At 38.5% G+C, this 4,267-nt stretch overlaps 1 protein-coding gene and 1 long non-coding RNA gene across 2 annotated transcripts in view; both read right to left on the minus strand.

Annotated features, from left to right (window-relative positions):
* LOC103374632 (kinesin-like protein KIF23) overlaps positions 1-4,267 on the minus strand; it is a 34,891-nt gene that overhangs the window by 13,962 nt on the left and 16,662 nt on the right. The gene's annotated exons all lie outside the window — the stretch shown is intronic.
* Positions 3,181-4,187, minus strand: LOC103374477 (uncharacterized). The gene is made up of 3 exons (XR_521128.1): positions 4,125-4,187; positions 3,879-3,907; positions 3,181-3,781 (listed from the first exon to the last, which is right to left on the minus strand). It is a non-coding gene; the product is annotated as an uncharacterized LOC103374477 (long non-coding RNA).

Raw genomic sequence — 4,267 nt, forward strand, 5'->3', positions numbered from 1 at the left:
AGCAGTTATGACAAGTTGTACCATATATACCTACAAATGTATTTTAATATAGGCATGTTTCAGTTTTCAGTTCTGCTATGACAGATCCACACTGATGTCCCTCTTTATGGATGCTATAAGAAATACTACAGATGGCCGAAAGCTGAGCCACACACGAAAACATCTGAACATGTTTGATTAAATCTGATGCAGTGGTAAGTGTTCACTTTAAGCTGCATACTGACAGAAATAAAAGAATTACAACACATTTTACATGACAAGTTCCCTATTAACAATACCTCAGCAGTGAACAAAGTAACTTGAATCATGTTAAAATCAGATGAGGAAATGAACGATCAGGTTGTGATTTACATCATATCCTGAACATGATTAAAACCAGGATCATATAAAAGACAAAATATTCTCATGACATCATTCCCGCAACATATCTTCAGCGTCAATATTCAGAAGCCAATCTGCACCATGATAGGTCACAATTTTAACCGACTAAGCTGAAGGTCTGCACAGATAAATGAAAATTCTAACTTGTTAAAGAAACGTGTTTATTTTTTTTTGTTTTTTATTTTTAAATCCTCTTCAGACAAAATTAAGACTTTTTAAAATTCTCAAACTATAGTATCTGATAAATATATTTAATATTTCCTCATTCTTCCTGACAGAAATCTCAGTCCTCAAAGACACAGAGTGCATTAAAAATGTAATATTTGCTCATGAAATGTAGTGAAAGCTAAAAACAACAGCTTAAGAACGACCTCCGACAACAACCAAAACCATCAGACAAATATAATCAAAAGAGAAAGTGGCAATAAATGGTATGAAATTTTAAAAGTAGTCAATTTGAGATTTATACAAAAACTCCAGTAAAGCTGTTTAAATCCTGTTCTACAGAACTCAGCCATTCTGACACTTGTTTTCTCCTAAACATTCTTCTGTCTCTTCGGTTTGACCAACACAAGTTTGGTTATTTTCCTCAAAAGAAAAGATTTTGATGCAGAATGATTAAATGAGACTTCTGAGCTGCTTTTAAATCATTCAGTGGCGTTATCTGGTGGAGCTGGCCTTCACATCTGTCATTTAGCAAATGCTACTAAATAAAATGGAAAGAGAACAGAACAGAATGTGTTGCTATAAAGCTCTGCTCTATTTTCATTCAAAATAAAAAAAACAAAACTTGTTATTGTATTTTTAAAGCCTTTAAATACAGAGACAGACACAGAGCTGGAGAATTGAGTTTGCTCAGTTAAATATTGTGAAGCCACAACAGAAATGACGAAGTAGACGATTGAGAGACCAAAGCTGAGCAACATGGAGAACCAGGAAAACGCTAGCGAGCTCACAGACGGATATAAAGATCATGTTTCCACCGAGGGACTCATGTATCATCAGGGTCCCAACTTCCCAGGACCAGATGGAAGGTTAAACGTTGGACTCGCTTCGAGGCTCTGGGATTATCGGCCATTGCCTTTTTTTGAAAACTTGAACCTGGCTGAAGAGAACACAGCACTCAGACAAGAGCTGAGACGCTGTTTGCAAAAGATGGAAAAGTTTCACACCATGATGGAGGCTGCAAACCAGGAGGCTCAGGATTACAAGACTCAGCTGGAGGGCGCTGGCCAGCAGCTCCAGGAAGCTCGCCAACAGCTGGCAGAGCGGGCTGCCGCTCACGAGAAGGACAAAGAGGAACTCCACGAGCTGAAAGCACAACTCAAGGAGCTGCAAAACCAGGAGAAGAGCAACACAGCGACAGAAGAAAAAGAAACCGTCGCTGAAGCCAAGGAGGGCGTGGACGCTGACGTGAAGCCTGCCNAAGCTCTGTGTTAGCCCTTCTGATGTCGACTCGAATCACATCCAAAACAAACCATTTCCTGCTCTTCCAGTGATACATATTTCCATAAAGTAACTGAAAACACCCACTGCATTGAAGGAGAAAAATAAATAAGAACGCGCATGCAAAGCAGCAAGAAAGCAGCGTGGAAGTGGATTCAAGAATGTAAAACTACACTGAAAACTAACAGTTTATTAATATAGCAAAAGGTGCTTAGAGTTGAAATCATTGTGTGAAATTCTAATCGTTTGTGGTGTGACAGAGAACATGACAAATCCAAACAACCTAATGATTACAGAGCTTGCTATCAGCTTTGTTCTTAATATACTAGGAGCCATATATTTTTGTTGTTATTTTTACCAACCACTGGGGGGCGTAGAACCTCTTAAAGGTGGCCCAGATTATATAAGGGCACAACACTGATGACAGGTGATTGTCAATCAGTGGGAAGCGAACAGTTTTTTGACTTTTATCGGATCGAAGGAATGGAGTAATGGGATGTTCTGTATTTATGTTTAATTTATTCGGACTGAAATACGAAAATAAATAACTGGAAGCAAAGGTGTTCTGAGACACTGAGTTTGTGGTCCGATTAACACGTCAGAACCAAAGACACTGACATACAACCTGTAGAGCAGGGATCTCCAACTCCCATCCTCGTGAGCTACTGTCCTGCAGGTTTTTTTCCATACTGCAACACACCTGACTCAGATTAATGGATCATCAACAGACTTGTGTAGAAGTTGACAACCATCTGTTGGAGATCCATTCATTTGAGTCAGGTGTGTTGCAGTATGGAAACGTCTAAAACCTTCAGGACAGTAGCTCACCAGGACCGGAGCTGGAGATCTTTGCTGTAGAGGCTGGAAGTGGGACGTAGTCACGACACCGATGGTGCCAAAAGCTGAGCATGAAAGAATTTGTTTCTGCATATTCCATCTCAGATCATCCGGGGCCTTCTGCTCAACCATTCAGATTCTCAGATGCATTTGAAACTTTTTAAAATAAAACTATAAACATTTAAAATGGTATCTGTACAAGATTTTTTTTAAACTGCCCGTCAACCCACTTTTAGTACAATTTGCTCGCACATAAATATCAAATATAATGTATCAAATCTTTTATAACTGATGGAGCAGTTATGACAAGTTGTACCATATATACCTACAAATGNATGTGAGTGTGCTTGGTTGTCTGTCTCTAAGTGTAGCCCTGTGATAGACTGGTGACCTGTCCAGGGTGTCTCCTGCCTTCACCCTGAGTCAGCTGGAATAGGCTCCAGCCCCCCACGACCCTAGTGAGGATTAAGCGGTGTATAGATAATGGATGGATGGATGAAGAAATCATAGCAAGACTTTGTGGTTGAATAGATTTACTGCTACCAAAGAATGTTGAGCTACAGGTTAGGAGTTGCTTGAATGAGTCAAAGTAAAAAACTTCATAATATTACAAGTAGTCAGATGATGACTCCAGAAAAAAAAAATCCTTACGTAACAGTTAAATATTTACAGTTGCAGTTCTACACATTGTGATTCTTAAACTGTAGTTTGTGATCAGTGTGACATCTGATACAAAAAAAGACAAAAAAGCTCTCGAGCACAAATATTCTAATCTTTGGGTGGCGATACAAGGCAGTGAAAAGATAAGTAATAAAGCATTACATTTATCAAAAGAATAGTCACGTCCTTATTTAGGACGTCAACGTCTTTACGAAGCAACAATTCCAGCATTTAAGTAAAAACACTAATCCAGCATATTGTAAAAGGAAAACTCTACATTGTTTGGCTACAATTTAACTGTAGCTGCACCCCAATGATTTTCAACATGATCAGATATAAAAGAAAACGTCTCAAAAAGCTGCATAGTTTCTCTTCAACAGTCAGTCAAAAATGTTTGTCTTGTTTTCAATGAGATAAAGATTCCTTCATGTGAGCCGCCACCTTCTACTTTCTGCGTCTGGAAGAAAGACAACACAAGTCCACCACATTAATAATACACATTTAGAACGGCGTGCTCAGTATGTACTTGTATGCAAACACGTTTTTTTGCTTACTTTTGATAACTTGTGCTCGACACTGGAACCTAATGGGAGAAAAAAATAATGAAAATGATCAGAAATATCCATAAAAATGTCTCATGAAGAATTCTGAGAAAAACAACCAGGTAAAGGCCTTTGTTATTAAATATGAAGATGTGGAGAAGAATATTAGAAATACAGACTTAAATGTCCATAAAACACAAGCAGAGTTTAACAGTGATGTAATATTGACTGTATTTTTTTATTTTAAAAAGAGCTTACCCTGTTTTCTATGTCGTCCATGTGAGCCGGTCCTTCTGCAGACCCTGATCGCCTCTTGCGACTGAAACAAAGTTTGTATCCAGATAAAGCTTCTGAAGATTGAGGCCGTGCAGTAGGTATAGTTTGCACTTGTTCACATTTAT

Source organism: Stegastes partitus, unplaced genomic scaffold (assembly GCF_000690725.1).
Source record: "Stegastes partitus isolate 25-593 unplaced genomic scaffold, Stegastes_partitus-1.0.2 Scaffold41, whole genome shotgun sequence".
Lineage (NCBI taxonomy): Eukaryota > Metazoa > Chordata > Actinopteri > Pomacentridae > Stegastes > Stegastes partitus.